The following is a 23319-nucleotide window of genomic DNA, read 5'->3' as shown; positions in this document are numbered from 1 at the left end:
AACTATTGATTTCTCCAAGGAGCATAATGACTGAACTAGGTCTAATCTTAGGGTAGCTTTCATAAAGAGGAGATGAGGTTAGTGACCTTACCTGAGTGTGTGACTTTGGATGCTTAACAGGTAAGGTAGATGAAAGTTTGTTAAATGAAAAATGGATGGTCTTTTTTGCTCACAGGCTGAAGTGCATTCCCCTAGATGGGAAAGGAAATTGTGATGGGAATCTGGGACATTTTGAAATCTTAATGCAGAAATCGAGCTTCAGAGGAGCAGTTCATAGCAGTTCACAGACAACCAGCCCCTTGCTGTTTATTACAGCATTAAGAAAATGCTGATTTTTAGAGACAGAATTGCCTTATTTTTTAGCCATAATTTATTCCTTTCAGAACAACCACTGACCCTGAATTTCCACTTCTATGCATTTTAGATTTTCTCACTGTGTGGTACAGTGCTGGAGTTTTCCATTTGCTTAATTTGTAGATTTTGGTTCAGTGGTTTCAATTGTGTGTCACTTTGCTTATTTGCTTTGATTTGCTCCAAAGCACGATTCCCTTTGGGGTCTCTTGACTCCTTTCATTTGAACAAACTGTCTCGTCTCTTGCTATAAACGAGGTACAGATACAGAGGCACCTGCCAAAGCAAGCATTTCTACTATCACAATTACGTCTTCCAAATTACCATTACCAACAATGACACTGTGACATACTAAAAATGATATTTGATTTGCATTTCAGTAAATTAATTCTTACAAAGTACTCTCATTGGTTTCAGAGCTTTTGTTTTGTTTCTTTTTTATACTTCCTACATTTACTGGTTCAGCTGTTCAGAAATGAGAAATTAGGAGGTGGTTCTGTTTCTCTTCACAGACTCTGCTATTTTGGCATCATCTCCCCATCTTCTCCTTTTCAGTAACCTGTTCTTACAGGCATGTGTTCTTTCGTAGGCTTTCTATACATAAGGTGGAAATGTTCATTTGTTAACTGGATCCCACCTCTTAGTTTGAGTCTTACATATTTAAAGTAGAAATGAAAGATATTTCCAAAATGACAAAGCATTTTTTGACAGAAAATGGGTTAAAAAGGATAATTCATATGGTTTTAGACTAACACCAGGTATGAAAGTGAGTTGTTTGCAGACTTAACTTAGAAAATACAAATCTTGAGATCTCTGGAAAAAATAAGTGTAAAACAGAATCCAGAATCTGCAGTCTAACATTTTGTTGCCCCATTTCCAGCTAGAGGCACATCTGATGTTTCTGAAGGATGTGAAAATGAAAAAAGGCAAATTAAGACATCTGACCTTAGAATACATCTGTTCTGAGGACAATGAAAATCCTTTCTCTTCACTGACCCCCAGAAGCCTTGCAAAGCTTTGGTTACAGTGATTGTCTTAACACAGAACTCCAGATATTGTGGGCACTCTAAAGGCAATGCATAACTTATTCTCCTTTCCCAGGTCTACAAAAAGATGACATTAATAATGAATCCACGCATTTAAAAACATTAAGGTCAGGAAGCACCACCACAAATATGCTACCTGAGTCCCTGGACCTACTAGCCACAAAATTTCTCCCATTAAAATGCATCTCCTAGAAGTATTTTAAAATTTGTTTTAAGAATCTACATCCTTGTTAAGTTCCAACCCCAAATGTTATTTAGTACAGTTATCCTCTCTGATAGAAAACTATGACTTTTTTCAAGGCTGAATTTGTCTAACTCTTGAGCATGGACATTATTCCATCTTTGTCAATAAAATACGAACATCCCTACAAATGGATCTGTTTTCCATGTTTAACTGCTTAGACGTAAGAACCAAGCCACTTCCCAGTCTTTCCTCAGATAAAATGGGGAGATTGAAATCTGCAAGCATCACATGGTATGATTTGTTTTCCAGATGCCACATCAAACCTTCCAAATCTTTCATCTCTAGTGCAGTTTTTAAGCTGCACCATTACCCTGGAATGTGGGAGAGGTCTTCAAAGGATTTTTAGAGTGACCATCTGATATCCACACCGAAGTACTGTCTGAGGGGATTTTGAAATTTCTTTGGGTTCAGGCCTTGGATTTAAAAATCTCAGGGCTGTGGTTGTTCCAGAGCTCAGTAATGGCTTTGCCACAAGCAAACAGAAGAGCAACTCACTGTCATGGATGGCAGATGTCCCCCAGGTTTATCTCTGCTATGCAGAACGTTTTCTTTCTTTTTTTTTTTTTCCCTCTGTGATCTATCAAATGATGTTGTGGGCACATGCATGGAAGGAAACTCATCAAACCTCTGATTACACCTCACAAAGTCCATCATAGGTATGAAAAAGGGAATGCAGTGGCCCCAGAAGAGGTTTTGTCTTTTAAGGTTACAAATTCTAATCTAAATACTACCACAAGGGACAAGAACGCAAGTACATATATATGTATACGCACTTTTTTTGCTCATCACTTAGCTTTTACAATTAATATAAAAAAGGTGATCTAATTTTCTAAACAATTTTGTGGTCACTGCTGGTCTAATGCACTTTTAGTTTCAATCCAAATCATTCTTTTTCAGGGAGGAAGTGGCTCCAAAGTTCACAGATGTTCACTTCTCTTTCCACTGACTTCAGTGAATTCCACTTGGCTTTTTATACTATAAGACTTTTAAATATATATATAATTTTATATTATATATTTATAATTTAAGTTTTTATAATTAAAATAACTAATTGTTATGTGCTGCCCTCTGAAGCCATTTCTAAACAAGATGGAGTGCTTATTACCCTTGAAGTCTCTCATGAGGGGCTGGGATTACATATGTGTTTTTTATGTCAGGAAACTAAAAGGAGCATCTTTACACAGATCAGGTCCCATGCTTGGCGGGGTTTTAATATACTTCTCACATAGTATAGACACACAGTAGCAGCTCAGAGCCACATTTATTTCCTAACCTCATAGATAGCAAACATTTTGCTCACCTTTTCACATGATGCAGCACATCCCAAAAGAGATTTAAAACTCTTTTCTCTGGCTCCCATGTTTAGTTATCTACACCTGGCTCCCTTGCTGTCTAAAGTCACCCCTGAGAAGGCAGACTGAAAATCAATTGGCAATAAGCAGTAAGAATTTGTTACTGTCAAGGTGTCACAACACAACATAAGTAGCTGGTTTTCCCAGACATCTCTGCAGCTTAAGTAACCTACACAAATATCCTCAGCCACAAAAAAGAATAGCATGTCACCAGCTCTGCTGTCTGTATTTGATACTTCTCCCTTCAGCTTTCTCAATACAATTCTTTGAAGGTGCTTATTCTGCTTTTTGAAGCACTGCTGAATCTGCAGTATCTGAACAGTATAATGAGAGTGTCAAAACTCAGTACTGATAAGGTAAACACTTTCTAAAGGAAGTTGAGCTGCTGACACTAATACCCATTTTGGCACAGAGGAATATGTGAACAGAGCAAAGGCAATCAAATGCCCCTTAGAGTCCAGTAGGAACTTACAATTCATTGCTGTCTCATGAGTAGAGATTGATTCACATTCCCCACATCTGAGTGGTATGAGGATGGTATCAGGCAGCTCAGGATTGGGCAGGAACGAAGGCTTCTCCCAGAGCTAGGCATAAGATGAACATATGCCACTGAAGTAAGCCAAGAGATGGAGAATTCACATGGGTAGCAGTGCATAGGATCCTGAAGTATTTGGACATGAATCTTAGACTCCTTTCATCACGGCACATAGCTTTGAGAACAGGAGTAGCTGTGCAGCTTCCAGTAAGCAGCTGTAGGTCTGACCTCCCATTCTCACATGAGGAACAGAGGCAAATTTGGGTTCCAAATCCACAGTTGACCTCTGCAAGCCTTAGTGTAGGAGTTTGGATTCATAAGCTTCCAAAGTCTCCTACATACAGTCCGATCTATAGCTACAAGTTCCTTATCTTAATTCATGTTCCATCAATTCTTAATACCATAAATATAGCAATAATAAACTCCAGGTACATTAGTGGGCTTTATAAAGATTGTGGTTACCTGGCAAACATAATAATAAAGTTTGCATATTACAGCAGGAGCTAGTAGCAGCCGCACAACAATTTGCATTCTAGATCTATGTCCTCATTTCTTATAACCTTCAGGTGTTCAAAAGAGGTGCCTCATACTGAGCTATTAATTCCTTATTTAGGCACCTTGACTGTAAATGTACTGAGTGCCTCTTGGCTTTGATGAATGTCAAACAGCTTTCAGATTCATAAGATTGCATGAATTTCTAATTTTTTTTTTTTTCATATCTCTAGATTTGTCCTTGAAAGTAAGGCAACTTCTGTATGTCTTTTTATTCCATTCAGCAATTATAACACTAGTCTTTCCCATATAATAAAACCAATAGTAATGACATTAAAAAGAGCAAAGGGAATGGTTAAATAAATATATATAATGCTCCAATTAGCTAAATTACTTATTCAAAAGATACTGGAAGGGGAAAAAAAAAATAAGGAGTTAAAAACTGAATTGTAATGTGAACATGTAGACAGACAGGTATATTTATGTACCTTAACTTTTGCATTTAGAGATTTGTCAGAGACTACTCATGCTAATATTTATATCTATCACAGTCATGTGGCACTTAATGCATTCAGACTAATGCAAAATTGTAGACCACAATTTTCGTGCTGTGTTATGCTTTTATGCCTGCACTACACACAAGAAATCTGACTCTTCTCAACACCTTATGGAGTAATGGTGTTGTGGCTTTTCAATAACCACTGACGTAAGGTTTCTCTTTCTGGTACCAGATGCATAAATGGAACTGTAGCATGTGGCTGATGAGTGCTGGATGCAACAAAATGAAAAAAAAAAAAACCTTCAAAAACACCTAGCAACTAATTAAACTAAGCTAATTAAAATTAATTAATTGTTTAGCTAGTAAGGGGAAATTTGCAGAGTAACAGTACATGCTGTAGGCATCCAGCTGAAAAGCAGCTCTTCAGAAAAGGATCTGGTGGTGATGGTGGACACCAAGTTGAACACAAATTAGCACGGTGCCCTTGTTGCTAAGAAAACTGTGTTCTGGAGGGCCACGAGGATGATCAGAGAGCTGGAGCAACTCTGCCATGAAGAAAGTTTGAGAGAGCTAGACTTGTTCAGCCGACAGAAGAGTAGGATCTAAGGACACCTAATTGGGACTTTCCAATACTTAAAGAGAACTTATAAACAGGAGGGGCATACAGTGACAGTCATACAGAACAAGGGAAAATGGTTTTAAACTAAAACTCAGTGAGAACTGAGGCAACGACACAGGCTGCCCAGAGAAGCTGTGAATGCTCCATCCCTGTTGGAGTTCAAAGCCAGGTTGGATGGGACCTCCAGCAGCCTGATCTAATGTGTGGCAACTCTGCACATAGCAAGGAGTTTGGATCTAGATTATCCTCCAGCCCAAGCCATTCTACAGTTCTATGATTTTTGGCAGAATTAGGCAAAGTATTGCTGACAGGTCAAGAGAGGTGATCTTTCCCATCTATATAGCACTGGTGAGGCCACACATGAAATACTGTGTCCAGTTCTGTTCTTTCCAATATAAGAGAGACCTGGACATATTGGAAAGAGTCCAGCAAAGGCCTAACACGAAGATCAAGAGCCTGGAGAATCTCTCTTGTGAGGAGAGGCTGAGGGCAATGGGGCTACTCATTCTGAGACAGTGAAAGGTCAGTGGGGGTCTTGTCAATGTCTAGAAATACATGAAGGAGTGCTCTTTTCAGTGGCTCCCAGTGCCAGAGCAAGAGGGAATGGGCACAAATGGAATACAAGTGATTTTTCTCTGAAGATCAGGAAGCACTTCTGTGATGTGAGGGTGAGCGTGGAAACAAGTAGGCCAAAACATATGTGGAGATCTTCAAAAGCCACATGGACATGGTCCTGGGCGAACTATTCTAGGTGAATCTGCTTGAGCAGGGTGTTGGATGAGAGGACCTCCCGAGATCCATTCCAATCTCAGTCATTCTGTGATTCTGTGATGTTTTTACCCAATTGTTTGGGATTGCTCTAAAGTAAGCCAAATTCTTTAGTGAGTGAGAACCAAAAACCAGAATGTCCAATTAATATCAGGATAAAATTCTGATTAAGTGACCTGTAATTCACCCTTCTGCCTTCAAATTCATTTTCCATGGATAATTATTAAATAAACATCCCATTTCAGCTGATCATCTTTTGACCCAAATATGATGCAGGGCTTTGGTAACTTTATGCTTAAAAAGAACTTAAGAAGAAAACAAAATAAAGAACGGCAATTTCAATAACATACATTATAGCAGTAATATTTAATAGAATTAAAAAATGTGATTTTTGGAAAAGGGTTAGTTTGAAATATATTGCTTAAGTAATTTGGAGACCTCAATCTTCCAGAAGTAGTTCACTAGGAACACAGTGCAAGAGTGGACTTTGCTGAGCTTAAGCATATGGCCAAGTCCCAGATATTTAGGATTAGCTCAAAGTACTTCAACTGTGTCACAGTAAGTTCAAAACCTTCACAGTGTAAAAAGACCCACTCAGAGCAGTGATAAACTTAAATTTGATAGAATAGGAAACTGAGACTAAAAAGACATTTCTCAGATGGGAAACTCATTTCTTGTACCTTGTATGCTTTTTTTTTTTTTTTTTTTTTTTTAAATCAAAAAAAAAAAAAATGCCAAAGGCTTTCTGAACAACAGAAAATGTTCAATTTCTTTCACAAGCATACATCTATGCTTTGTTTTCTTATTGTTGTTGACAGAGCCCTTCATTATGCCCTTAAAGAATCATTTTATGTTTATTTGTACTGTCTATACAGATTTGGAGAGTTGTTTTATGAATTGCCAGAGGGCAGTGTATTTTTTTAATAAAAGTTTATTACACTTTGATTGATTTTGCTGATATTCATTTTTTGTGCCTCTGTTACAGTTACTCATTTTTGTTCTGAAGCCCCAAATTGCTGTTACTAATGTTCCAGAGGAGCACTGTAACTGTTAGCAACTGACAATGCAAAATGTCTCTCTGTGTTATTTTTCAATGTAGATGTTTCCATGGAAAACTGATTGAAGTCTAGTTTGCCAGGGCTCTTATTTGTTCACGGAATGTTGCAAGAGTAAGTCACCAGTGAAAAGCACAAAAGTGAGGTAGAGCTCAACCACCTGATTACATCGCTACAAATTAACAAAGCACTATATGGCATCTGAACTGTAGCAGAGATGTTAAATGTGTCCATATGCAAGCAACTGTCAGCAAAAAAATATGCATACATTAAAGAAAAAAAGTTGGCTTATCATAGCACGTAGTAAAAGAAGCTTACAGTGAACTCAATCCATAAGTTAAACCATACGGAGATACTATCTCTGTGGCTTAACTGATGTCTGATAACTTACCAAACACCAGTAACTTGAATGTGATTTTGAAATTCATGCCAAAATGCTTTTTTTGCCCTTTATTACTCTAAATATCACTAAATAATTTGTCATTATTTACAGTTGTTCTGGGTAAGATTTAAAATTGCCTGTTTCATCACTTGGCAAGTCAATTTTTATCTCCCAACAGAGTTCTTGTCCTTAACTCGAGTAATGTTCTTTAAAAGTAGCAATGGATTTGTAGTGAGTCAGAATGGAATGAAATGAAATGTTTCAATAAAATCTGAGATGTGTGTTTTTTCCCTTAGTACTAGCCTGCTTCTCATATTTCCTGTGGGACAGTTAGATCAGATAGATATACTGAGCATACTCCATAGGTACTACAAGTGGAGAATTAAAACAGCGTAGGCAGATTCTTTCCATCGCTTCTCTTACTCTATTTGCAACCTACTGCATCTAAATAAACACTACAAAACTGATTATTTCACAGCTATATATTCATGCTTTTTGAAAAACATAGCTGAACCAGCAGGCTTCATCTTCAAGGAAAAGAAATTGGCAACACTCATCCAGCAACTCACCACTTTGGTGAATGGTAGTTAGGCAGTGTCACTTTTAGCTGTTGATGGGACAAAGCTGCCTGGCCTGCTAGTGAGAGATAGGAATTAAGCCATGAAACTAATGAACAGAAGAGGAGCTGGAAAGCAAGGTTATGCTGTCCTTCGCCTGTTGAGATAGTCCTGGATTTTAATTCTCTCTCCTTCCTCCTGCACAGCCAGTAATGGCTATCATACAAGGTTGAAACAGATTTCTGTACAGATATGCTATTCCAAACAAGCCCCAGTGAGCCACCTTTATGCCTTCCAATGGTTTGACTACATTCAACTTGAAGTGGGCTTTGCTTTGAGCTGGGGTCAGACAAGGTGATTATCAGAGGTCCCTTCCAAAATGAACTACTCCATGATTCTATGAACCTGTTCCAGTCATCTCCCTCCTAGCATGCAGTGCCATGAATGGAAGCAGCACCAGGACTGTGGGTTGAGAACTAAGGCTCCTTTTGATTAGCACAGATCTCCCTAAAAGGGAAGAAATCAGGAAGAAATCCCATGAAAGTGAGGGTAGTTCCCTGAAATCACCATGCTAGAGAAAACACACAAAACCTGCCAATTCAACCTGGTTCTATGTAGCTTTTTTTCCTCTCTCTTTCTTTTAAACAGAGTTTCCCTTGTTCTTATCACTCATCTTCCCTCCATAAGGGAGATAATATTCAATTTTATAGCATGTTTTAGGTAGCAAATGTTTGTGTTATCAGGTGCTGGCTCTTGTTTGCTTTCTAATGCTTCCCAAGCTTTCCAGAGCCAGTTTTTTAATCTACCAGCCAGTCTTTGATACAGAATCTGGAAATTATTTTGCTGCCAAAAGTATACAAGGGAGGTGGGAGACAATCTGTGGGCTTCTGCTAGAGTAAACACAAAGAACCATTCTCTCATCTAGTAAAACAATAAGATTAGTCCTTTTATCGTTATTTTTTTTGCTTTCCTTCACTGCTTTGTAAACATTGCTTGTATGACTTTGCCTCTTATCATCTGCAAACTGAATCTGCTTTTGTTGAAGCAGTGTCAATCACAAGGGTTTTTCTGTTCATATAGTTAGTGATATGACTGATTGAAAAAGAAGACAGGCTTTCATTTGGATCTGCAATATGTGGCATACCTACTCTGGAAACATTAGGGGGTAGAAAACAAAGGGAACAATATGGTAAAGTATAACCCAAAGTTCACTTGCTCTGTCAAGGAGATTAAGATTAAACTGAAGGAGGTCAAAGCTATTAACATTTAGACTACAGGGTATTTAGCAAGTTAGCATCTAGTTAGGTATTGGCTTTCTAATTTGGAGGGAAGCTGGCTTCTAACTTTTTATGTAAACACTTGCATTAGCGAAAGCCTGGGTGGTCTCAACATTGTAACCCACTGGACATATTTGATCCAAATCTGCCTGCAAAAAAATGTCCTCTGTAACCAACCTGACATTTAAATTGTAAATAAGTCCCTTGATTCCTTTCTACCAACTGTGATAGCATTTGTAAAGGGAAAACTTCACAGTGATGCTTCTAAGTTTCCTTTCCCAGATATGAAATTCTCCTTCACAGCATACATTTTGTGACAACCTTATATGCAGCTCTTTGGACTAAGCGAGAAGATTACTGCATTCACCAGTAAGGAGCAGAGATGTGACTTGTTTTTAATCAACATAGCAAAAGTACTAGCAAACTGACTTTTATACAAGTCAGATATGCATTTATGGAATATGCTTCACATTTTCAAGTCACATTTTCTGATTTTGTGGTGCTCTCTCTATAGTTTTTTGCTCTAAATCCAACGGCAAGTGAAGAGGGATGGATTACTATGGGAAAATGAATTAAGAGAACAATCACAGACCAGCCAGCATTGTCAGCCTTTAGAATGTGATTTGACTAAACTTTAGTAACGCTGACCCAAAAAACCATTACAGTGACCTTACTTCGGAAACTGTAGCCACTCAAGGTTAATCATAGAATCATAGACTTGCTTGTGTTGGGCTGGTAGGGACATTAATGATCATTTAATCCCAAACACCCTGCGATGGGTAGACTTGCCAATTGCTACAATAAGCAATTGTAACTTAGACCAGGAGGCCCAGGACCCTATCCAGCCTGCTCTTGAACTTTTGCAGCAACAGGGCATCCACAGTTTCTCTGGGAAACCCATGCCAGTGCCTCACTACCATCTGACTAACAAATGTCCTCCTGAAGTCTAAATCTCTCTCTTTTAGTTTAAAGCTGTTCCCCCTTGTCCTATCATTATTAGACCAGGCAAAAAAGTCGGTCTCCATCCTATTTATAAGTTCCCTTTAGGAACTGGAAGGCCACCATGGGATGTCTTCAGAGCTTACTCTTCTCCAAACTAAACAAGCATATCTCCCTCAACATTACTTTATAGGACAGATGCTCCAGCCCTCTGATCATTTTCATTGCCCTCCTCTGGACCTGCTCCAACAACTCTATGTATTTCTTGTTCTGAAAGCCCCAGACCAGATGCACCAGTCCAGATGGAGCCTAATGAGGACAGAGTGAAGGGAGACAATCACCTCCCATGTCCACCTGGCCACCCTTCTTTTGATGCAGCTCTGGATACTGTTAGCTTTCCGTGCTGCAAGTGCATACTGCTGGCTCACGTCCAGTTTTTTGTCCACCAGGACGTCCAAGTCCTTGGCATTGCTGTTCTCAAGGAGCTCTTCTCCATGTTAGTACACATAACTGAAGTTGCCCCAACTCAAGCGCAACACCTTGCACTTGCCTTTGTTGAATCTCCTTAGATTCTTATGGGCCTGCTTTTTGAGCTTGTTCACTTCCCTTTGGATGAAATCCCTTCGTTCTGTTGTACCAACTGTATTATTCTGCTTGGTGTCACTAGCAAAGCTGTTGAGGGTACACTCAATTGCACTGTCTCAGTCACTGATAAGGATGTTGAAGAACACTGGTCTCAAGATGGACCCTGAGGGGACACCTGTCATCACCATCCTTCCATATGGAAGGAGAACTATTGACCACAATTCTCTGACTGATACCATTTAAACCTAATCTCCCTCTGAAGTGAATTACTGTATTTTCATTAGATTTACATGCTTTGGCTTAGAATTTTACTGGTATAACTACTCATCTCTGGCAGGGATATGAGATGTATGAGGGTATGGGATGACCGTTCCCAGTAGAATCTGTTGTTATTCGCACTGTCATGTGTCTTCAGTCCAGAGCTTCATTTCTGTATTCCACCTGCCTTTCACAGACTGCATTGATTCAGGAGATAGGCAGACTTTCACAGGAAAAGGCTCACGTCAACTTTGAACTGGAAATAGTCTTAAAATATGAACCATAGCTTTTCCTCCTGCAAGACTCAGGAAGCTGCAATCATTGACCTAGCCCAGCTCCAAACCTCCCTCCACCCCAAAATTAAAAGCACCAAACCCGATAAAATCCACTGGCAGTCTCTTTTATTTCTACTACCGTGCTGGGTTTTTGAAGCATCAGAGGAAGTCCTACCATTAAAACTATAGCTTAAACAATTGCCAGAGTGCAACAAACAAATACAGTTGATTAATCAAGAAGTTACAGCCCAGGACACTCTTCTATAAGCTCAGAGGGGAACCTCACAGAATGAAGCACCTAGTGGTTGCATCCCTTTAACTTTTAAAACCTATTGCAGTATTTTGATATCAGGAATTCACTGTGTGTTAAACTCTCACTGTCCACTGCTGTTGGAGTACAGCATTGTTGAGTTCAACCAGGGTCATCAAAGCTTTTCAGGCTCAATTGTCTAGAATTTATATGTCGCTGTCTCACACAAACCAAGCTCTGACTTTCCCAGCCTAATCTCTCCATTTATCACCTGTCACTCCATTCCTATTGAGACTACAATATTGCCATTATGAGAAGTATGACCAGTCTGCCCAGTTCTAATTTTGCTAAATGCTTTTGAAAGGAGAAGACCAACATATTAGCACCTCATTAGTTAATCAGGTTTGCACTGCTAAGCACATCAGTCTTCTGAGAGAAGAGATAACACAAAATAAAATAAAATAAAATAAAATAAAATAAAATAAAATAAAATAAAATAAAATAAAATAAAATAAGAATCACAGAGAGCTTCCTTCAGACAGAAAAGTAGAAACCTGTTGTTTTGGAAGGATCAGAACAGTTTATATCCAGCATTCTGAAAGCAACAAAAATAAACTATGGCAAAGACTGACAAGTATTCTTAAAACATTTTTCACAAGTGAGCCTACATTTTTCATCAAAGAAAGTAATTTCACAAATCTCTGTTCTTTAAAAGATTTTTTTTTTTAGTGTGTATATGCCATAAAAAAACCATTTTATTGTTACTAATTATAATGATAGTCCTAAAGCAAAAAGGTTATTTTACGAAAAGCAGTATGTTTCAATAAGAAATGCAACATAGTTTTGACAACATAAATCAACTAATTCTGTTGAACATCAATCTAATTTGAAAGATGGACTGCACAAAAAATAGGGTTTTAAATTAAAAAAAAAAAATTAAATTAAAAAAATATGCAAGTGCATTGTGTCTATTATCAATATACTGCAATGAACAGAATCATAAATAAGGTAGATGCAAAGTGTTTTTAAAAATCCCTAGCAGTAACCAAACACACAGAAGAATACACTCACAGAATAATATACTCAAAATGAGATCATCTTCCCTAGCTTAGGGCATGGAGTTTTCTGTTATTTCTAACTTTGTACACAACTACAATACAGAGCCAGATCCCAAATCACTGAAATTAGCAGTAACTCCCACTCAAGAGCCAGTTTCCTGCTTCTGGGGTACATGGTGTACTGAAGCCTGACTCTAATCCACTTCACCATCTGGCAACCTATCAAGAAAGGCATCAAGAAAGTATAGAAAGCTAGCACAAGCTTTTTCTGTACTTTCTATGTCCCTCTTAAAATACCAGTTGGGGTTGAGCTTTTAAACATATTCCTCTTCTAATCAATCCCTCTTACTTTGGAAGGATTCTGTTGCAAGCCAGTTCTGAGCTTTTTTAATTCAGTTGTGCCATCAAAATTGGGTAAAAGAAATAAAAGGTAGATAAGTAATAGTTTTTAAGATATAGTTTCTTAATCTGTAGATTGTTATATTACAAAGGAGGTACAAGAAGTTATGTTTGATTAGTCATAGCACTACTTTTCCTTTCTGTAAGTAATTACTAAAAGAACAGGAAAACTGTCTCTTTAAGTAAGGAGATATAAAATAAGAAGAAAAATAAACCATGTAGTGTCAGCACTTCACTCCGAATAGCATAGTTTGGAGTTTTCATGCCACTAAATTAACATATCCTTGGAATATGCCATAAATGATGAACTCCTTAAAAAGTGCTGCATCCAACAGTTCCGGAATGCTACAACGCATTATTTTATCCACACAGATAAAAAATATATATCATAAAAGTAGACTAAAAACAAAATCAGCAGTAGGTTAGATAAAAGTGACCATGATTTTCCTCTGTTTGCTCTACATACTCAGAATTAAGTCCAGGCCAGCAATATGTATTCTTGATGAATTGGAAAAGCCAATTTTACAAAGCTGAAAACAATTATGTGCTAAGTCATTTGGGAGAGAGAAATTAGACAGGAAATGTGGATAATAACTGGAAAGTGTTTAAAAACATTTTACTAGAGGATTAAAAAAGGAATGGAAGCTGGGCTGGCCTAAATATTGACTTGTATGAAAGTAAAAACAGATATGTAAGTCATAATTATTGTGCAAAAAAATACTGTTTACTGGAAGTTGTGTGTATTAGACAAAAGACTAGACAAAATAATTACAGAAATAACACGGAGGATGGAATCAAGAAATAAATTTTTTTCAACTTATTCATCAACGACTTGGATGAAGGGACAGAAGAGCAGCTGACACATCAGAAGTCTGTGCTGTCATTCAGCAAGATCTGGACAGGCTGGAGAGCAGTGTGGAGAGGAACTTCATGAAGTTCAACAGAGGCAAGTGCAGGGTCCTGTTCTGGGGAAGGAATAACAAGTACCCATCAGTACAGGTTAGAGGTTGACATGCTGGAAAACTGTGGAGAAGGACCTGTGAGTCCTAGTGGACAAGTTGAATATGAGCCTTTTTTGTCTAAGAAGGCCAATAATATTCTCAGAAGCGTTAGGAAGAGTGTTTTCATGAGGTCAAAGGAGGTGGTCCTCCCCCTCTATTTTGTCCTGGGGAAGCTTCATCTGGAGTAGCCCCTCCAGCTCCAGACTCCTCAGTACATGAGAGACTAGAAAGTTCATCAGGGGGCTACAAAGATGATTAGGAGCCTAGAGATTCTCTCTTATGAGGAAAGCCCTCCCCCTCTATTTTGTCCTGGTGAGGCTTCATCCAGAGTAGCATGTCCAGTTTTCAACTCCTCAGTATAAGAGAGACTAGAGAATCCATCAGAGATCTACAAAGATGATTAAGAGCCTGGAGATTCTCTCTTATGAGGAAAGGCTGCAAGAGCTGAGATTATTCATCTGGAGAAGACTGAGAGGGCATCTTCTCAATGTATACAAATATATTAAGGGAGAGTATCAAGAGCCAGACTCTTCAGTTTTGACCAGTGACAAACTGAAAGGCAATGAGCACAGGCTGAAACACAGGACATTCCATCTGAATGTGAAGAAAATCATTATTGTGAGGAGAGCACTGCTACAAATTTCTCAGAGGGGCTGTGGAGTCTCCCTCTTTGGAGGCTGTGAAAACCTACCTGGATGTAATCCTATGCAAGATGCTCTAAGTGACTGCTTGAGCAATGGGGTCGGACTAGATGTTCTCCAGTGGTCTTTCCAACCTCAGCCATTCTTCTGTCTGTGTGCCTGTGAGTTAAAGATGACAGAAAAAAGTTTTAGTTTTGATCACAAGTGTAGTCATACCAAGAACAAAAGTTTGTATGTTCTATAGTTGAATCTGGTATCTGAAGAAAAATCGCATCAAATCAGTTCTATCATAAGAAGATAACTTCTTATGCATTGTTGTACATTCAAACAGTAAATCAGGAGAATGTTATATAACTAAGTCCACAGATCTGGATAATTTTCAACTGAGCTTTAAAAAAGTTGGCAGAAGAAATTCGAAAACCATGAATGCTACTTTTTGTTAAGCCTGAGAACACTGGAGTAATTCCAACGAGGGCAGAAAAGGGAAGAAAAGCCAGCATCACACTAATATATATATATATATATATATATATATATATATATATATATATATATTTAATTTTATGTGTAATCCAGGCAACTACAGTCCTTTCAGCCTGAGTTGAAAGGATAAAATAATTTAAAAGTTAATGGAAGATTATTTTAGCAAGGAACTAGAGGTATGTCATGCAATATCGAGAAAAATGGCTTAAGTGAAACTGGAATTTCCTATGAGCACCCCTAAAAGAACCCAGGTGTTCTGTTCTTAGGAGGTTAAGAAAAGGAAATGTAGCCAGACAGCCAACTACTGTCCTTCTGAGTCTCCAGACTGGCTAAGGGCAAACCTAACAAAACAACACTGCCAACAGAAGGATTGCTTTTTCAAAAGTGACAAAACAGATGTGAATAATTCTCCATGCAGAATAAAACACTTTCAAAAGTGGATCAGCATTTTTTAAGCTCCCTAAAGTTGGCAGAGTGTCTTTTTGTAACCCTGGCTCTTAATTTCAAATGTCCTTTATCCACACTGATATTCAAGCAAGGTTTGCCTGGCACTAAAGCCTGGGTAGAAGTTTTAGTGAGCCTGGTACTCAGTTCACTGAGAAATTTTCAGCACAGACAGGTTCTCTGGATTAATACAACTCTGAAAGTGTGAACTAACCAGGTAGCCCATCTAATAATTGAGACAACTTGCTAACAGGTTAGGGTTAACTATGTGTAACAATGGCATTGATTTATGACTGTCAGGTTCATAGTTTATTTAGATTGTTCAATTTAGTAATTTTCTCCAGCTTTCAATTGAACATTTTGGATCAGGTGTTCAATGGATTGATCAATATTAAGTACAATAAATCTCTGTACCACTCCATAAACAAAGTTGATTTTTATAGCTTCGGTGTGATTTAAACCTTTAACACTTTAAACCATCCTGTAGCACTCTTGTCATGTAACTATGTGCTTCTCTTTTCTTCACTTAATTCACATCAAGTTGTGTCTTAAGAATATACAGGGCAATGAAATCCACTGTGTGCTTAGACAGCCTTGATCCTGCAAATGTGCATGCATGCTACTGCATGTGGGTAGATAACTCCTTTGATCCCAGTGTGGCTGCTCACATATATAATAATGTTAAGGTGAATAAGCTGTAAGGGAAGGACTAACATTTGAGTGTTGAGTTTTGTGGTTCACGAGAGCTTTCTAAAGATGCAGAGGCCATAGGGAAGGTCAGGTCACATTTGCTTGAATGTGATTTATTTGATTTTTCCCCACATCAAATTCCCTCCTTCCCCCCCAAAAACAGGCTCGTATCTTCACCTCTAAAGCATGTATTTTACCTTATGATGAATGTACATGTCAAATGTAGCCTGATGGCCATTTCCAAATGAGTTTGATACTTGGTTCAGGGATGGGAGGTTGAATCTTGGCAGGGGGGTGAAGCATGGATACAACACTGAGGGCTTCTCACAGTTTTTAATACACGCTGAATGGCAAGCTTTTGCTCTTCATTACAGTGTTTCAGTGAAACTACTGGACAAGTCATCTCCCATTTGCTTGATTGGATCAACCATTTCTTTACAAATTATCAAAGATGATGCATGAAACTTTCTGGAGAAGGAAAACCTCAAGTCATGTTTGGAATACAGATGGTATAGCAGGCAAAAAATAAGTCTTCTGTTTTGAAACTAGGGTTTTGTTCATATAAGAGCTGAAAAGGAAGGGGATACTCTCCCTTTCTTTCCTCAGTATAGTATCATTGACCTCCTGTTCACACACACCCATCACACTGTTCTTGAGTAGATGCTGCCGGTTTTGGCTGACCTTTGCTGGAGATTTCTCTAGAATGGAGAGAAGCCATCTGACTAAATACCTCTCTGGCATGTGAAAAACTCGTAGGGATAACTGATGCAGTCAACACATGGAAGAATTTACTGTCCTACCCTGAGGTAAAAAGCAGATCCTCCTTAAGCACTTAAATAACTACAAATGCTTTCAACTCAGGGCTGGTATAAAATAATAATAAAAATAACCAGTCTTTCTTTCTTCAAAAACAGAAGACGGGAAAGGAAAGAGTAACTCTCTGGGCCATCACCACATTCCTTCTTTCATCTCACATACTAAAAAGGCATAGAAAATGCAAAGCAGTTGCAAATGTCTTAAAGAGCAAGTTAAATGATTACCGCAGGCTGAGATCTTTTAATATCTGTTGAGCTGAGTGTCACAGACTACACACATTTATGCATTTAACACAGCTTTAAATAGTATGCATAAATGCATGTTGCTGAACTGTGACGGGAAAATCAGGCAAGTATTTTTACTTATAAAAATATCCTACTTCTGTTTTGTTGTTCCATTGCGAAACAATGACACATTAAGAATCCCAGGACGCAGGCCATGAACACCTTCCTATTGCATCTGTCCCTGTGGATCAGCCTCTCCAAGTGGAACTCAAGTTTTTTTCTGGCTTCAGAGCTGCATTTTGAAGATGTGGCTTTCTTATTTTCTTATGCCATCAAAACCTGTGAAAAGGGAATGAATCATGTTTCAATTTCTGCAAGAAGCTGGAGATTATTTCCTGTTATATTACAAGGAGAAATGCTCATTTTCATATATAATGCAGTTCTCTGAATCTGTAGACAAAAAAAACAGGCTACAGAAACCGGTATAATTTTTAACCAACTGACAAAAAAAAAAAAAAAAAGAAACTTCTCTTATTAAGCTAATCTCATAAAATAATAGCTTGTTATGAGAAGTTGACATTAGTAGCAGAGCTGTGTGTGTCTAGAATGAGTATTTACCTGAAATACTCTTCAGTAAAAGGAAAGAATAATTAAAATATGTTAATAGCTGTTTCTAGAACAGCTCTTCTAAGTCATCTTTATATTGCCATCTTCTTTCACAGATTCACTGCGAATCTTGAAGGAAAGAAGCCAGACAATCAAGAAACAGGTTAGCATTATGAAGAAAGATTTTTTTTGCTAATGACTTGAAAATCCATACAATTGAGATGGAAAACCCGGGTCAGGTCCAGTGCGGCCCTTCAGACACTGTCAAACTACATTGCTGAGTCACTCCTATGTTGAACTGCAAGTCAAGGGGGATCTTCTTACAGTGACACTGACACTGACATTCTCATTACTCTGTCAGAAAAGGAGACATCAGCTGATGACAGCATAGCTATTGCATCATTCCAGGTGTCCCCAACTTGACTGGAGCAAGACAGGATACTTCTACAGCTACACTTATAAAGGTGATGCTTTTGTGTAGGTTTTTGCACAGCAGGATCCTCTTCAAATCTTAGAGATCAAAGACACCACTATTCTGATGATGATTGTGTATATGTTGCTTTTTGCCCTGAAAAAGCTTGCTAGATTGTCACTAAAAGGCAGAGGAGTACCAGATGGAAAAAAAGATAAAGAAATTTCCACCTTTATTTGTTTTAATACCCCTCCTACAGACAGTTCTCTGTAGGCTCCCCAGTCATAGTTCTGCTAACAAGCACATAGATAAAGGTGATGTATAATTAGTGTCACTGGCATTTTAGTTAAATTTTAGCTGAAAATAGTCATACCAAAAAAGGATTTAGCTGAAAACTAAATCATACCTATTTTTTCATTGTTCACAGTACTGCAGTATTTGAATTGAACTTATAAAATCAAAGCTGTTACAAAAAACGTTAGACTTTTTTGATTTACACTGATTTACAGGTACACACAGATGAAAATTCTTTATAATCAGTTTGCCACATATTGAAATCCCGTTCTCTATCAAAATTAGAATAAATGATGACATACTTTTTAAAAAATTTACGCACTGGGTCCTTAAAAATGTTTTGTAGTTTGTACAAAACAGCTTCATATTCTCAAGTTCGTGTGATTGTTCACAAAGTTCTTGAAGTTCATTTTATATTGTTCAGTCGTGTCCCTTAAATAAAAATCGTTAATGAAGTGTTAGGCAAGTGTACAACCAAATGACGATTCTGCTACAGTGCTATTTTAGAAACTCTTCATTATTAAGGCACCATTGATAAAAAGTAACTGTCCTGCAATATCTCAAATCTGTTGATGCCTGTTATAAATTTCCCCTTTTTGCACTGGAACGAAAGATGCAGCGTTGCACTTAAGGAACTGAATTCCGTAGCAGAGCAACATGATTTGCCAATTCACTTGATCCATAAAACATAATCTACACACATGGATCATATTACAGGCATTTCAAAGGTGGATGATAAAATATAGTCTAGTGAATAAGGAACATGGATTCAGCCATATTCAGATGAACCTTTTGTAAACATGTACCAAATCTCAACAACTGCACTAAATGGTCTCAGCTAGATAGAAAATGGCACATATTTAGGCAATACCAACTCTGCTGAAGTTTAGTTTCACAGAAAGGTTTAGTCTTACAGAAAGATCTCTGCTGTAGTGGGGAAAAAAAAAAAAAGAAAAAAGAAAAAAAGAAAAAAAAAAGATTGTGAAATGGAATGAAACATTAGCATTTAGGCACAGCCAAAGCAGCCTGGGATGAGAATCCAGTTTAAGTTAATGGCAGCTTCATACAAAATACACTGGAAAATGAAGTCTCACTTGTAGTTACTCACTAGTATGATGAAAGATCAGTGAAATTCACTTTATAATAAGATTTTCTGGAAAAAAAAAAAAAAAAGAATATTCTCAATGAGAAGAACAGCTAAGGAAAGAAAAAAACAGGACAATTGCAGTGACAAAAGTCAATAGCAACTCAGAATTAAAATTAAGAAATATAAAAATACGAACTATTGCTTTATGACCAGCACTGAAATGATTTAAGGAAAGAACATATTATTAAGAAAACTTCAGCTTCTGGTAAACTATCCTGGATCACCTGCAGAGCATTTACAATACACAAAAGCTGTGAACCTGCTGAACTCAGGTCAGTTATTTATTAAGAGGGGGACTGTTTTGAGAATTGTGAGGCAGATAAATTGATTTGGGATCATAATACCTTGATCCTTATTTCCCACCCATCTTGCCCTTCGCAATGAAACTGTTACCTTTTCACAAAGGATGCAGAGAGCTTTAGAATGGCAATGAACATCAAGCTGACGTATCTCTCAGTGGCTGAGTTTCCAAATGTGGACAGGCAACTTATATGCACACGAACTAATCAAGTCTCCCTCTTTCCACAGGAGGCTGCTTAGTGAAATAAATGGTAGTAGGATTCATGCAGTGCTACTTAGGGAATAGGGAACAGATGGAGAAGATTGAATTCCCAGGGCCTGTGGCTGCTAGGGGATTTCCCCACGCCACTTAGGTCTTTGAAATAAGGCAAGAAAGTTTTCTAAACCACAGAAGACAAAATTTTACTCCCTAGTAACTTTTCCATTTATTTAAAAGACTCTTCCAGCAGAGAAAATACTTCTCTGCAGCAGATATAATAACTGCCCCAGATCTGTGGAGTGATCCCATGGTGTACACTGCGGTTGTCCTGCCAGTTCCCTTGTTAGCTAAACCACAAAATGATGGGATGCTAGCCATGAGAGAGCATATTGTTGTGCTGTTTGGCACTTACGTGTGGAGAATATTAACTGGTATCTTTATTGATTAATTGCATCTTTTAATGACAGGAGGGAAAGGGTTAGGATATGGATTCCTGCTGAATGGGACAGGTTAGTGAAACACGGGACTTATAAATCACCCAGTCTGCAGGGGCTTCAGCAGCTGAGTGACTGTACAGAGATGTAGCACAGCCAAAGTTAATTGCACTGTTGCTAGTCATGTAAACAGCAACAGATAGAGGATGCTTCTTTAGAGAAAACAAATGTACTTTGTCTGTGGTAAATGCAGTTATTATAGATAGATGTTGACCACTGGATTGAAGTATCTCATTTGATGAACCCTAGAAGGACATGGCAAAATAACTTAGAGGTTATCAGCATGAAGAACACAGAGAAGAGTGGCTGTCATGAAGCTGAGGGGGTGATGCCTATGGAAACAGCAGTCCATTCTGACTAGCTTTCTACCATGCAGGGTTGTTGTGTGTTTCACTGTGAATGGCTGCAAATCCAAACAATGAGGGTTTTACCAGGGGAGAGCTGAGCAGAAGCCAACAGGTATTTTATGTTTAGAATCATGGATCCTACTTTCCTTCTCTCCTCTGTCTTTTAATTTCCAGTGGATCACTAGGAGAACAAGCAAAGATAATGTTTAACTTATGATTTAAGTCACAGCAGAAGAAAAGGTGACTAAAGTAGTGTAGGGAGCATTTTGACTTAGAGAGCAGTTAGATGCTCTTTTGTTGACTCAGCTTAAAAGAGTCAGAAATGTTTGTACTTATTTTAGGAAAACACCAAAGCATCCTCCCAGTTCTGACCATAACTTCTGGGTATGACAGTGATTACTGCAATAACAGTTCTTTTTTGATCCAGCTGAGCCAATAACGCTAAATTTACTTCTTGAAGTAGCACTTCAGTTTCCATGAACTTCCTGCTTTATGCAGGCCAGGCATAGAGTAGAATGCAATTTCATCTCTGAATCTGAAATCTGCAGTTTAAATTACAAGATTTAGTTTTTCTCAGGTTTCAAGTCGAAGAACAGATCTGAAAGGCTGTGGGATTTAATTGCATTATAAATATCTCTGCAGGAGAAGAAGTGTGTCCAATATTAAAATTCAATCTCTACTCTGCCTCTTCACCAGCACCATCTCACTCTGTCTGCTTCAGTCTTTCGGATAATGGCCTGCTTTGCTGGAGATGGGTGGATACTGGCTGTGTCACACCAAAGGTATGAGAGTCAGAGCCCCTTCCTGAGGAAGTAAATCCAGGCAGTCCCTTCAGTATCAGCCAGCAAAATCTCACTGTGCACTCTGAGATTTTCTCAGATCCAGACAGGACTGTTGCCAAGCAGAAAACCGGGCTTCATCACCTTCCTGGCATGTTCCTTGGCTAGCACACGTGGTGGTTTACAATAAAACCAGTGCAAATCCCAGTTTGTGGTATGTCATTCTCCTGTTGCAGATGGGAATAGAGGCATATTCCAGGGATTCTGAGGTCCTGCACATATGCTCTTCATCCTGTGCTGTGACTGCCTCTCTCCCTCCCAGGACCAAGTAGCAGAGGTCAGGGAATGAAAGGTGGTTCACTTTGAGTGAATACAGGCAAACATAGACAGGCAAACATTTTGTGAAAGGAGACATACAGCATTTAACCTCATGGTTTTCTCCATTCAGAAAGAATATTTATAGTACATTTCCTCCTCCAGCACAGCCTGGCATGCAGCATCTGCAGGGGCTGCCCAGTAGGATGAGAGAGGAGGAGTGCAGGAATTAAGAAGATGACAAGAGGTGGGAGCCATTCAGTTTTTATTACATGCTAGCTTGCTGCAGAGGAAAATTAAGGTGCACCAAAAGGCAGCCCAGGAAAACAGAGGAGTATCAGTTATCTCTTCTTCGTGCATATGAGGAGGGAGAGACAAGACAAACTATGCTATTCTTAGGTCCAGTTTCTTCCTTGTGTACTTCCTGGAGCAATGCGGTTATGTGCTTGCCTAATAGTTCAGTCTAGCTCCAGCTAAGCAGTCATTAGCTTTCTTGGGAAATTCTCTATCAGTAAGATACAAAAAGTGGGTAAAATTATTCAGACATTAGTACCAAGGAATGGAGAGATGCATAAAGAGAGGTAAAAGATATATACACACACACATATACATATACATGCAGGGGTATGCATGCACACATACATAAAGCTTCATAAAAATTCATAGATGTTGTGTCAGTTTCTGTAGGGGGTAGAATAGGGGAAAAAAAAGGTGGGGAATATATGAATTTAATAAACGCAGACATAATTGCCATGAGTAAATGTTAATGCATAGGAATGAACTTTTTTTACTTTATACATATTAATAGGCTCTCTCTTTCAGAAAGAATGACATCAGACATTGATAAATTTGACAGAAGTGAAAGGAAAAAATGGTTGTACTATTAGGAACACTCCTGCGGTGGTGTTGAACGGTGCCTTTGATACATCAGCCTTCAGTCTCCAAGCACATTCGTATTAACTCACGTGTACACCCAGAATTCAAATGAGCTGCCTCTTTAGATGCTGACTTTTAGCAGCAGTCCCACCAGACATGCTGGAATCAAACTCACTGTTTCAGAGTGTGGTATAGTATAATTTTCTCAGTACAGTTTGTGCCAACTGACTCTCTCAGAAGATTAGAGAAAGAGGCAGTGTGTAGCAGATCATTAAAGAGCCACACAAGGCTGAAGCTTGAAAAAAATGTT

General features: G+C 38.3%; 1 long non-coding RNA gene across 1 annotated transcript; it reads right to left on the bottom strand.

The window, feature by feature from the left end:
* Positions 1 to 13794: 13794 nt before the first annotated feature.
* On the bottom strand, positions 13795 to 17538 carry LOC125689982 (uncharacterized). Its single transcript, XR_007375466.1, has 3 exons — positions 17396 to 17538; positions 14634 to 14742; positions 13795 to 13906 (listed from the first exon to the last, which is right to left on the bottom strand). It is a non-coding gene; the product is annotated as an uncharacterized LOC125689982 (long non-coding RNA).
* Positions 17539 to 23319: the final 5781 nt, after the last annotated feature.

Source organism: Lagopus muta, chromosome 2 (genome assembly GCF_023343835.1).
Source record: "Lagopus muta isolate bLagMut1 chromosome 2, bLagMut1 primary, whole genome shotgun sequence".
Taxonomy (NCBI): Eukaryota; Metazoa; Chordata; class Aves; order Galliformes; family Phasianidae; genus Lagopus; species Lagopus muta.
Note: the sequence above shows the minus strand (reverse complement) of the source record. Positions and strands in the feature narration are given on the sequence as shown.